A 13,534-nucleotide genomic window follows, 5' to 3' on the forward strand; every position below is an offset into this window, starting at 1 on the left:
ATGAAAAAGGAGAAACATCAATGGATACTGCAGAAATACAAAAAACTGTAAGAGAATACTGCAAACAATTCTATGCCAGCAAATTTAAAACCTAGAGGAAACGGACAACTTTCTAAAGACACACCGCCCACCAAAACTGAATCAAGAAGAAATAGATCATTTGAACAGACCATCACGAGAAATAAAATTGAGGATGTAATACAGACACTCACTACAAATCAAAGTCCCAGACCAGAAGGCTTCACAGGCCAGTTCTACCAAACATACAAAGAAACTCCCCATCCTTCTTAAACTCCTCAAATGAAAGACTGAAGAACGAACACTCCCAGAGACATTCTACGGAGCCACCATCACCCAAACCAAAACCAGAGAAATATAATACCAAAAAGGAACATTAGAGACCAATATCTTTGATGAATACAGACACAAAAATTCTCACCAAAATCTTAGCTAACCAAAGGCAACAATACATTAAAAAGATCATGCACCACGACCAAGTGGGATTCGCCCCAATTTCATAAAGATGGTTGAACATCTTCAACCTCAATAGTTTAACATCAATCAATGTCATACTCCACAATAACAAAAGTCAAAAACCACATAATCATCTCAATAGATGCAGACAAAGCATTGGACATAATCCAAAATCCATTCATAATAAAAACTCCGACCAAAGTGGGTACAGAGGCAACGTATCTGAACATAATAAAAGCCATTAATGACAAACCCACAGCCAATAATATTCCTCAACAGAGGAAAAATGAAAGCTTTCCTGCTAAATTCTGCAACAAGCCAAGAATGCCCATTCTCACCGCTTTTATTCACCATAGTAGGGGAAGTCCTAACCACAGCAGTCAGACAAACAAAAGAAATAAAAGGGATCCAAACGGGAAGAGTAAAGGTAACACTGTCACTCTATGGAGATGACATGATGCAATATACAGAAAACCCTAAGGACACCACACAAAAACTACTCAAACTGCTCAACCAATTCAGCAGAGCAGCAGGATACAAGATTAACAGTCAGAAAGTGGTTGCATTTCTGTATATTAACAATAAAATATTAGCAAAGGAATATAGAAAAAAATACCTTTTAAAATCACCCCTGTAGTTCTTGTCGGGGTTCAGTGGATCAAGAACCCAACTAGTATCCATGAGGATGTGGGTTTGATCCCTGGCCTTGCACAGTGGGTTAAAGGATCCAGCACTGCATGAACTGAGGTGAAGGCCGCAGATGCGGCTCAGATTTGATGTTGCTGTGGCTGTGGTGGAGGCCGGCAGGTGCAGCTCCAGTTTGACCCCTAGCCTCAGGACTTCCATATTCCATAGGTGTGGCCATTAAAAAAAGGTGCACGCCAAGAGTTAAATATCTAGGGGAAAAAAATGTGACCAAGGAGGTAAAAGACTTATATGCCAAGAGCTATAAAACATTAATCAAGGAAATGAAGAGGATTCAAAGAAAGAGAAAAAAAATCCCATGCTCCTGGATTGGAAGAATTAATATCATTGAAATGGCCATACTACCCAAAGCAATCTAGAGATGCAATGTGATCCCTATCAAATTACCTGTGATTTTTTTCACAGAACTAGAACAAATAATCCAAAAATGTATATAGAACAATAAATGACCCAGAACTGCCAAAGCAATCCTGGACAAAAACATAAGCAGGAGGCATAACTCTTCCAGACTTAAGACAACGTCACAAAGCTACAGTGATCAAGGCACTGTGGTCCTGGTATGAAAACAGACAGGGACCAGTGGAAGAGAACACAGAGCCCAGACATAAACCCAGACACCTACAGTCAATGCATCTTTGACAAAGGAGGCAAGGCTATCAAACTGGAAAAAGTCCCTGTAGCAAGTAGTCCTGGCAAAACTGGATATCCGAGTGAAAACCAATGCAACTAGAACTCACCCTCACACCATGCCCCAAAATAAACTCAAAATGGCTTAAAGACTTAGCCATAAGACAAGACACCATAAAACTTCTAGATGAGAACATAGGCAAAACATTCTCTGGCATCGACTATGCAAATGTTACACACGTTTTGCAAGTCACTCTCCCAAGGCAAGAGAAATAAAAACGAACATAAACAATTGAGACCTAATCAAAGTTACAAGCTTTTGTACAGCAATGGAAACCATTAAAAAACCAAAAAGACAACCTACCAAATGGAAGAAAATAGTTGCAAATGATGCAACCAACATGGGCTTAACCTCCAAAACATACAAACAACCCATACAACTCAATAGCAAAAAATAAATAAGCAGCACAAGAAAAATGGGCAGAAGACCTAAACAGACATTTCTCCAAAAAAGACACATGGATGGCCAGCAGGCACATTACAAATTATTAGAGAAATGCACATCACAACTACAATGAGGTACCACCTCACACCAGTCAGAATGGCCATCATTAAGAAGTCCACAAATAGCAAATGCTGTGGAAGGGGAAAAGGGAAAATTCCTACACTGTTGGTGGGAATGTGAATTGGTACAACCACTACGGAAAACAGTATGGACGTTCCTCAGAAAACAAAATATGGAATTACCACATCATTGAGCAGTCCCACTCCTGGGCATGTATCCGGACAAATCTTTCATTCAAAAAGATACATGCAACCCTACGTTCATTGCAGCCCTATTCTCAATAGCCAAGACATGGAAACAACCTAAATGTCCACTGACAGATGAATGGATTAAGGAGAAGTAGAACACACACTCACACAATGGAATATTACTCAGCCATATAAAAGCCAAATAATGCCATTGGCAGCAGCATGGATGGACCTAGAGAGTCTCATACTAAGTGAAGTCAGTCAGAAAGAGCAACACAAATACCGTATGATATCACTTATGTGTGGAGTCCATAATATGGCACAGATGAACCTATCTGTACCACAGAAAGAGACTCACAGACATGGGGAACAGACTAGTGGTTGCCAGGGGGGAGGGGCGAGGGAGAGGGTCGGACCGGGAGATTGGGGTTAATAGATGCAAACATGACATTTAGACTGGATAAGCCACGAGGTCCTGCTGTATAGCCCGGGGAACTCTATCCAATCACTTGTGACAGAACATGATGGAAGATAATATGAGGGAAAGAGTGTATATATATGTATGACTGGGTCACTTTGCTGTACAACAGAAATTCACAGAACAATACAAGTCAATTATAATAATAAATATTTTTAAAAAGAAATCTATCTTAAATGAGCACTTAATTGTTTAGTAGTAAAACACTAGGGGGCACTGTGTTGCAGCTCAGTGGTTACAAACCCAACTGGTATCCATAAGGATGCGGGTTTAATTCCTGACCTTGCTTACTGGGTTATGCTTCTAGTGTTACTGTGAGCTGTGGTGTAGGGTACAGACATAGCTCAGATCTGGTGTTTCTGTGGCTGTGGCATTGGCTGGCAGCTACAGCTCTGTTTTGACCCCTAGCCTGGGAACCTCCATAGGCCACACACGTGATCCTAAAAGGACAAAAAAATAGGGGGGAACACTAATGTAGTCTTTCCTGGCCTCAGGGGGATTTCCGAATCCCTTGTTGGGCTTTAACAAATGACAAGGGCTCCCCAGCACCAGGCCCAGGAAACCACCCCCTCCAATGACTTGGAGTCCTCAGTAGTGCATCACTGCATTAGAGGAAATACCAGAAAAGAAGGAACCAGACTCAAAAACTCATCATTACCATAGTTATGTAAGATTTCTCCGGAAGTACACATACACAATGGAATATGATTCAGCCACAAAAAAGACGGAAATACAGCCATTTACAGCAAGATGGATGAACCTAGAGATGATCATACTAAGGGAAGCAAGTCAGGTAAAGACAAAAACCATACCATATCACTTTCATGTGGAGCCTCATAAAAAATGTGACAAATAAAATGATCATATGAAGAGAAGTAAGACAACCACCACACGAGACCACTAATACATGGACTCCGATTTCAAAAATGACACAAAAAACTTATTCACAAAATGGAAACGGACTCAAAACTTCTAAACCAAACTTAAGGTTACGAAAGGGGAAACGACAGGGGAGGAATAAACAGGGAGGCTGGGACTGGCACATACACAGTACCATATACAGAATCGATAAGTAACAAAGACCTACTGAACAGCACAGGGAATCTACTCAGTCCTCTGTGATGGCCTATATGGGAAAGAATCTGCAAAGAATGGATGTATGGGTGTGGCTAACTGACTCACTTTGCTGTACAGCTGAAACTAACTCAACACTGTAACTCAACCATACACCAGTAACATTGCTTTTTAAAAAATGATACAAAAGAAACAAAACAGAAGCAAAACTGAAACAGACTCACGGATCTCAAAATTAAACTCATGGTGACCAAAGGTAAAATATGGGGTCAGGGATAAGTCAGGAGTCTGGGATTAACATAAACACACTACTATATATAAAATAGATAACTAACAAGGACCTACTGAAGAGCAAAATGAATGCTACTCCATATTCTGTAACAAATTATATGGGAAAAGAATCTAAGAAGAATGGATATAAATGTATATGGAAAGTGAATCCCTGTGCTGTACCCCTGAAACTAAGACAACACGTAATGAATCAACTCTATTTCAATAAAGTTGAAAAAATAAAAATTTAAACGTAGGAGTTTCCGACATGGCTCAGTGGTTAATGAGCCCGACTAGAATCCATGAGATGTGGGATCGATCCCTGGCCTCACTCAGTGGGTTAAGGATCCAGCGTTACTGTGAGTTGTGGTGTAGGTTGAAGACATGGCTGGGATCTGGCATAGCTGTGGCTGTGGTGTAGGCCGGCACCTCCAGCTCTGATTTGACCCCTAGCCTGGGAATCTCCAGATGCCAAGGGAGTGGCCTTAAAATGATAGAGGACCAAAAAAAATTTTTTTTAATTAAAAGAAAGATTGTTCTAGAACTTCTAGCCAGGGTGACATAAGTTGGGAGTCAGAGAAAAGAGGTAAAATTATCCTAGAGAGGCACAGGAATCAGTGGTTAGCTAAATTGCCTCTATTCCTAAAAAGGGGGCACTTCCACCCCGGAAGAGTTCGGTCACGCAGCTGGATACTAACTACCCACAAATCCACCACCTCTCTTGTACCTACAGTAGGGACGGAGCAATGAGAATCCAAACACAGTCCCAGCATAAAAGCAGCCAGCTCTCCACTCCCTGGCAGTGAGCTCCATATGAAAAGGGCAGGGACCTGTCTGAGGAAACCCCCCAATTTCCTAAGAGCCAAAAACAAGAGATGGACACAGTCCATCTTCCCGGGCAGGGAGGCTCCAATTCACAAATTCTTTGAGCTTTCTGGGTTGGTTTCCTGAGATTCGAAGCACAGTGCTTACGGTAAAACAGCAAATGTAAAAAACATATCAAGATTGGTGCGTTTCACTGTGTGTACTGTTCATATACAAAAGAGAACCTCTGTAAGTAACACAGCTGGCAGGTTGAGGGCGAGCTTGCTGAAATACACAAGGAGACGCCTGCTGATGTATGCAGTTTATCACAAAAGGCATCAAGGGCCAGGATGGACTGACGGATGGAGAGAGGGATGGACAAATGGATAGATATGTGAAAAGGAAAAAGTGTCACATGGTTATGGCAGAGTCTTGGTGGGTTGTCTGTAACATTTTTTCAACCTTGTTGAATGTCTGGAGATTGTTGGAATCAAATGTTGGGGAAAACACAGAGCAAAGAATAACAAAACCCAAAATGCATCTGAAGTGTAATTCCAACGTTTAAACTACGAGCTGGAAGTTCCCGTCGTGGCACAGTGGAAACAAATCCAACTAGGAATCATGAGATTGCAGGTTCAATCCCTGGCCTTGCTCAGTGGGTTAAGAATCTGGCGTTGCTGTGAGCTGTGGTGTAGGTCACAGACGTGGCTCGGATCTGGTGTTGCTGGCGCTGTGGCATAGACCGGCAGCTGCAGCTCCAATTGAACCCCTAGCCTGAGAACCTCATATGCCACAGGTGCAGCTCCAAAAAAAAAAAAAAAAAAAATACGAGCTGAAAAAAAGATGTAATAGAAATAGGCTACAGTATTCACTTGGGTGAAATTAAATGGGGTTTTGAGTTTTTCATTCTCCACACACTGACCACCGTCTCGTTTCCAGGATCCACTTCCTACAATTTCCATAATAGAAGTAGCATCAGCTGCCCTCTGGCCTGGGCAGGAAGCATCTGGGCAGCAGCATCTCCCCACCTCTGTTCCCCTCTCCTCACCTTGGCCTTGAGCACCTGCTGGGGCCCTGGAGTCTTCTCAACACACCTCTAGAGATGTGTCCCCTTGGCTTCCCAGGGATGACCAAACCTCAGGCTGACTCATGTGTTCTGCTCCCAGTTAGCAGCCCCATCTGCAACTTTGCCCATCACTGTGCTAACCCCTCCCCCCATCATTCAACCAGGCTCTCTGTCTTCCGAGTTTCTCTGGGTCATCTAAGTTTCTCATTTCAAGCGACCTTTCTCCAAATGCTAAAAAGGGACAATTTTCAACTTCTTCTGTGTAATCAAGTACATTCATGGCAAAACATTGAAAATCAAGAAACAAAGATTATAAAACGGCAATTGAGAAATGTGCAACATACATGACAAAGGGCCAAATTACCTAATCCATGCAGGGCTCAAAATCTAAAGTTAAAACAAGTTGACAAACCCAATAGAAGAAGGATGATGTAAGCAAAGTTACGAAGAGACAAACACTACCAACAAACACAGGGAAAGGTGGAACCTCACTGGTAATCAAAGAAAGGCAAACCAAAGCCATCATCAAGGGGATTTCTTACTTGGGAAATGGCCAAAAGGCCATTCCACAAGGTGAATGATTCCGAATTCATCCTCCAATGTGAGAATCAGGGATTGGAGAATGAGTGCCTGTGCACTGTTGTAAAAGCATCAAGAGATGCCCGTTTCTGAAGGACAATTTGACAATAGCTAGTACATTATTACCTGCATGGGTCCTTGAGCAGGACTCTGGACGTTGAATTGTAGAAACACTTACGTAATGTCACAAGATGATATATATGATGTTCACTGCAACTTTTTTTTTTTTTTTTTAGCACAGCAAACAAAACAAAACAAAACAAAAAGAACTTGAAGCAAGCAAAGTCTCTGAACAGGAGTCAAATTACTCGGTCCTTGTGAAAATAAAGAGGCTTGAAATGGGAGTTCATTGGTGGTCTAGTGGTTGGGGCTCAGCACTTTCACCGTTGCATCCTGGGGTTCAATCCTGATTGGGGACCTGAAATCCCATGTTATGCCTCTACATGCTGTGGCCATAAATTCTATATATATATAAAAAGAGACTCAAAGAGAGATAAACAAAGCAGGAATTAAGTAGCACAACCAGTTCTAGGTTAGCACTCAAACTGCAGAAAAGTGGACTTACTGCTGAAAGAATGACTGCACCCTGATTTTTATCTCTCCTGACCAGGAACTCAGGTGCCTGAGCCAATGGTAATGTGGGAACATGGGTAACTTTTTTCTTTGTGTTTTTCGGGGTCCCTTCAGTTTTCTGTCATAAGCGTGGATTCCTTTTTAATGCCATTGTGTAGGACCAACATGAAAAGAACACGCCCGGATTTTATAAATTCCTCTCCATGCAGAAACATTCTTCTGTTTGTCCACAGGAGGGCAGCATAAGCACAGTCAGCAGGAACAGCAGCAAGGTACTGGGTCTGAAGTTGAAGGCTGCCGAAAGTTCTGTGGTTTATTTTGACGGAAATGGTTACACAAATTATTCATTAGATTGTTCATTTTTTGAATAAATGACTATATTTATTGGGAAAACTGATGTACACAAGTCACCTATAATCAGGGACACTCTGGCATTTATTTCACATTTATACATGGGATAAAAATAGGAAGATACACTGTGGGTGTGTGCGTGCACATGTGTGTGTCTTTCTAGGGAGGCACCCAAGGATTATGGAATTTCCCAGGCTAGGGGCTGAATCAGAGGTGCAGCTGCCGTCCTACGCCACAGCCACAGCCACAGCCACAGCCACAGTAATGCAGGATCCAAGTCCCATCTGCAACCTACACCACAGCTCACGGCAATGCCAGTTCTTTATCCCACCAAGTGAGGCCAGCAATTGAACCGACATCCTCATGGATACTAGTTGGGTTTGTTACCGCTGAGGAGCCACAATGGGAACTCCAGGAGCTACATGACTTTAAACAAAGCGTGAGCCCCTCATACAATTGTTTCTAAACCACTTTTCACCTCAGTGTCTTTTGAGCATTTCCCTGTTTCCATAAGTTCTCTGCCAGGGCAGATTTTATTTATTTCATTTTATTTATTTATTTATTTTTGTCTTATCGCCATTTCTTGGGCTGCTCCCCGCAGCATATGGGAGGTTCCCAGGCTAGGGGTCTAATCGAAGCTGTAGCCACCAGTCTACGCCAGAGCCACAGCAACGTGGGATCCGAGCCGCATCTGCGACCTACACCACAGCTCAGGGCAACGCTGGATCATTAACCCACTGAGCAAGGGCAGGGATCGAACCGGCAACCTTATGGTTCCTAGTTGGATTCGTTAACCACTGCGCCACGATGGGAACTCCCCAGGGCAGATTTTAAAGGCAGCCTCGTGCCCCAGCCTCTGAACTCACTGGACTGTGCTTACCTGATTGAAATTGGTCATTTAGGTGGTTTATACTGTCTTTAAAGCATAAAAGATTTTCCCACATATAAAATATACATGGAAAACTATATCATCTCACCCAATCCATCACTAGTCAACTTTGATAAATGTCACTTAAAGTTCTGATTGGGATTTACCCCTGTGGATTGAGATCCAGTTAATGGTAATTGCTCTAAGATATTATAATTTCAAGCTAGAAATTATTAACATTTTTTACCGATTTACTAAGACATTTATTTCATTGATTAGCATTTGGGTGGTTTCTACGAATTGAGAATTGCTGCTCTTGCGATGGGGCTGTTTGTTTCTTTCTCTAGAGGCTGAATCTAGAGAAAAAAATGAGGAGTTGGGGATTGTGGGAGAGGAGCACAGATTAGAAAGGCTGATCCCCTTCAGCTCCACTGGCTACTGCTGACTCGCCCTCCTGAATCACCGTTAAGAATCCAGCCGCTGATGAAGGAGTCCGTTTCCTCTTGGCCTCCTTGTGGTAGGAGGCGTGGCTTTCCAAGCCACTTTATTCAATACATCTACCTTCAAGGAACACTTGCCTCTTTAGGAGTAAAACACTAATAGAGTTTATCCTGGCCTTAGTGTGGTGGGGTCATTTCTGAACTACCTGTGGGGCTTCAACAAATGACAGGTGCTCCTGCCTTGGCCCCAGAAAAATACCCCCTCCGTGGACCCTGCAGTCCCCACTAGGGAATCACTGCACTAGAGGAATTCCCTGAAAAGAAGGAACCAGACTCAGAAGCTCATCATTACCACTGATATGAAAGATTGTTGCTGAAGTACGTTATACAAGGGAGTATTACTCAGCCAGAAAAAAGAACAAAATTATGCCATTTGCAGCAATATGGATGAACCTACAGATGATCATACTAAGTGAAGTCAGAGAAAGACAAATACCACAGGAGATCACTAATATGTGGACTCTAATAAAAATGATACAAAATAACTTATTCATAAAACAGAAACAGACTGAAAGATATTGAAAGGATAATTAGGGTTACCAAAGGGGAAATGTTGGGGGGAGGGATAAATTGGGAGGTTGGGACCGGCATATACACAATCGCTAAGGAACAAAGACCAGAGTTCCCATGGTGCTGCAGTGGACACAAATCCGACTACTTATTCATGAGAATGTGAGTGTGATCCCTGGGCTCACTTGGTGGGTTAGGGATCCGATACTGCTGTGAGCTGTGGCGTATGTCACAGAAGCAGGTCAGATCCTGTGTTGCTCTGGCTGTGGTGTAGGCTGGCAACTCTAGCTCCAATTAAACCACTGGCCCTAAAAAGAAAACCAAAGGCCTACTGTACAGCACGGGGAACTCTACCCAATACACAGTGATGGCCTGCAGGGAAAAGAATCTGAAAACAAATGTGTCTATGCATATGTATAACTGACGCACTTTGTTGCCCACCTGAAACTAACAACATTGTAAGTCAACTCCACTCCCATCACATGGATTTTTTTTTTTTTTTTGTCTTTTGTCTCTCTTAGGGCCACACCCGCGCCTCATGGAGGTTCCCAGGCTAGGGGTCCAATCGGAGCTGCTGCTGCCGGCCTACGCCACGGCCACAGCAACACAGGATCCGAGCTGCGTCTGCAACCTACACCACTTACACCACTGCTCACGACAACACCAGATCCTTAACCCAAGGAGCAAGACCAGGGATCAAACCCGCAACCTCATGCTTCCTAGTCAGATTTGTTTCCACTGCGCCACTACAGGAACTCACCTATCACACTGATTTTTAAGAACTGATGCAAAAGATCTTATTTACAAAACAGAAACAGACTCACAGATCTCTAACACAAACTAAAGGTTACAGAAGGGGAACAGTGGTGGGAGGGACAAACGAGGAGTTTGAGATTTACATAAAGACGCTACTGGATGCAAAAGAGCTAACTAACAAAGACCTTCTATATACCATGAAGAACTCTAGTCAATATTGTGTAATACTCTATGTGGGGAAAAAAAATCTAAAAATAATATATGTGTGTATATTTCCAGGGAATCACGGTGCTCTACACCTGAAAGACAACATTATTATAAATCAACTCTATTCCAATAAACATAGATGAAAATTAAAAATTAAAAAATGAATAAAAAGGGACTGTTTTAGAAGTTCTAGCCAGGGTGACCCAAGTAAAAAGTCAGAGGAAAATAGGTATAATTATCCTAGAGAGGCGCAGAAATTAGCGTTCAACCAAATTACTCCTACACCTGAAAAAGGCCACTTCCAGCTCAGCAGAAAATCAGTTACGCAGCTGGATGCTAAATAAACAAAAATCAACCACCTTTCTAGGTCAATTTGACAATATCTAGTACATTTACCAATGCATGGAGTCCTGGAGCAAGAAGCTGTTTGGAATTTACACTGTAGAAATATTCATGTCATTTCACCAAGATCATATACACGATGTTCACTGCAACGTTTTATTTTTGTTGTTGTTTTTAGTACAGCAAACAATACAAAAACAAAAGAAAACAAAAGAAAGAACATGAAGCAAGCTAAGTCTCTGAACAGAGATCCAATTACGAGGCACTTGTAAAAATGAAGAGGCTTGAAGAGAGATTAAACAAAGCAGGAAACAAGCAGCACAACCAAGTTCTAGGTTAGCACTCAAAGAGCAGAAAAGTTTACTTACTGCTGAAAGAACCACTGCACCCTGACCACGAATCTCCCCTGCCCAGAAACTCAGGCTCCTGAGCCAATGGTAAAGTGAGACTATGGGTGACTCTGTTCTCTCTTTATATTTTTGGGATCCTTTTAGTTTTCTATAATGAGCATGTCTTCTTTTAAATGAAGTTGTGCAGTATCCACATGTAAAGAACACGCCTGGATTTTACACATTACTCTACAGGCAGGCGCATTCTTCTATTTCTCCACAGGAGGGCAGCATACGCACAGTCAATTAGCAGGACCAAGCTTTTCAAGGTATTGGGTCTGAAACTGAAGGCTGCTGTTCCGTGGTTGATGCTGACATGCTGCTTGCCCAAATCATTCATTAGATTGCTTATTTCCCAGAAAAATAACTATATAGTCATTTGAAAAAATTGATATATAGGAGAAAAGACAAGTCACCTATGACCAGGGCAATCTGCCATTTATGCTCATTTTTATACATGGGATGGTTGTGTTACATCCTCCGTTTGGTTTTCCCTCTCCAGTTTCTATATACAGAATCACACTCAGGAGCGAGGAGGGAAGACCCCAGAAGCCTGATGACAGCCGCCTCCTAACTCAGGGCTCCTCTGCTCTGCTGCGTGCCCCACACGTGCAGGTGGACAGCACCCTGGTCATGTGGCCCTGTGGGACCTAGGCAGCCGCTCTCAAGTCCAGACCCTGTCCTGGCTGCTGCTTTGGCTGCAATGCAGTCTGTGTCTCCAGGGCTCGGGGGCCTCAGCCCGGACGTGCCCATCATACCCTGGCAGGCGGACCCCTTAGCCTGCAGGAGGAGGCACACACTGAGCCTTCGCAGTTTGGGATGGGACAGGAGTGAGCAGAGCCCAGCTCAAGCCAGCTGTCCTCCCAGGAACTAAGCTCTGGTGCAGGCGGGAGCCAGGGCCCTCAGCAAACCCCCTGCCTTCAACTCTCCCCTGGGAGGCCCGCCTGGAACCAGGGGGTCGGGAGGGCCCACCTCAGCCATCCTGGTCCCGAGGGAATGGGGGATGGTGGGACCGGACAAGGCCCAGGAAGGCCATCGGGCACTGTGCATGGTTTGTGCTCTGTTCAGGTCTTCTCTCACCACGAGCCTTGTCTCTCCCTCCATAAGATCGGTCTGTGTGATAGTGATGTCTTGCTGTGTGTTCAGACTTGCTTTGAACATTCCTAACGAGGCAGAAGCTCAGACCCTCCGTCATGGGGAGTTGCTTCCCAGAGCAAGAGAAGGAGCTGGCTTTCCCTTCCCGAAACACGCCCAGCCCTGCAGGGCTGGGGACCTGTCGGACATCTGGGTTCCCTCGGGTACCAAGGAGGCTGAGGGAGGCTGGGGAGGCAAGCCCAAGCCTTCACTACAGGGGACACCAAACGAAAGCAAACGCTCACAACTCAACAGGGGAAACTGTACCATCTAACCGGGAAAGCAGGCAGGCGACACCAAGAGACATTTGACTCAAAAGGACAGACCGATGACAAACACATGGAATGACCGGCAACGTCACTGGCCGTGTGGGAAACACAGATGAAAACCACAAGGACATGCCAACACACACCTGCTACAAAGACTGAGATGAAAAACAAAACCCTGACAGCGCCAAGTGCTCAGGAGGATGCGGAGAAACCCAACCTTTCAACCATGAGGGGGAGGAAACGAGAAGGGCACAGCTCCTGCAGAAGATGCTCTGGCGGGGCCTTAAAAACCTGACCATACACTCACCGTGTGCCCAGCAGCCCCAGCCTGGGGGGTCCCGAACCAGGCTGGTTTGCCCGACGACGCGCAGGAAAGCAAAACGCTGAGACGCCGAGGTTCGCAGCCAACACAGGGGTCCCTCCCAAAGCAGCCAAGCCAGGAGACAGGAAAACCGGCGTCAGACCCACCTCCCCAGAGGCACGGGGGTAACGGATCAAGCAGCAGCGCGTTCTGAACCGTTGGAGCGCGGAGACCAGAGTGATGATGGGAAAAGGTGTGGGACCCCTTGTCCCGCGCAGGCGTAACTAAGCTACAGGCCCTGCAAGGGCCAAAGGGCCCTCGCGCATGCCCAGTTGCAGGGGCCAGGACCCTCTCCCACCTGAATTTCTAAGCAGCTCAGCTCTAGCTAGACACAGCTGACTCCGAGTCCTGGCCAACGACTCAGGCAAACCCCTTTTTGTTGAGGCTCCCTGCTGCCTGGAGAACGTGCAAGGCTGTCTGAGCCACAATTAAAATGACCTCGAT

Source organism: Sus scrofa, unplaced genomic scaffold, assembly GCF_000003025.6.
Source record: "Sus scrofa isolate TJ Tabasco breed Duroc unplaced genomic scaffold, Sscrofa11.1 Contig2587, whole genome shotgun sequence".
In the NCBI taxonomy this organism is placed as follows: Eukaryota; Metazoa; Chordata; class Mammalia; order Artiodactyla; family Suidae; genus Sus; species Sus scrofa.